The following is a 723-nucleotide window of genomic DNA, read 5'->3' on the forward strand; positions in this document are numbered from 1 at the left end:
TTGCACTCGTTCACATATTGAAGGATTTTAATCATTTTATCTATTTATTGACAACGTATTAAAAGACATTATATTTTGCCATTCAACTAAAATCTTAGCTGGATAACCGGTGGATTTTGGGTACTATTGTTGAATTTTTGGCTTAAGTATATAGTTGTTCTATACTTGGCCCAAGTCTATAAACTGGGTTAATGTTCAACTTTATCAAGTTGGGCCCAAATTTAGTCATTTGTGAAAATCTCCGAAAAGATCCCGATCTAACGTGATAAAAAGAAAGGCATTCCAAATTGTCCAATACTATGGTGGTGAAGGCCCCTTTTTTTTAAATACATGATGAAAGTGCTTGGCTGAAACTGCTTCAATATCGTGGCTTATATGCTGAGAGAAATTGGGGACAATTACTGAATTTAAGACAAAAGCACGATGAACTTACCAAAAAAAAGACAAAAGCACGATGAGTTTGTCATTTTGGGTGTTATAATTAACAGAAGTTAATGCTAATGCTAATGAGTAATGAATGTAATTCGTAGGCCATTTTTGGTGGGCCTAAATTTATGAGGTTTATTGGGCTATATTAGAATGGTAGGAGATCTAACAATATTTTTAAGTCTAATGAAAGATACAAATTAGCTATTAATTTTTGAATTTATTAAGTTTTTATTTTAATTTTTTTTTTTTTTAGAATTTGTTAAAAAATTTGATTTATTTTTAATTTGCTTAATA

This window comes from Arachis ipaensis, chromosome B08 (assembly GCF_000816755.2).
Source record: "Arachis ipaensis cultivar K30076 chromosome B08, Araip1.1, whole genome shotgun sequence".
Classification (NCBI taxonomy): domain Eukaryota; kingdom Viridiplantae; phylum Streptophyta; class Magnoliopsida; order Fabales; family Fabaceae; genus Arachis; species Arachis ipaensis.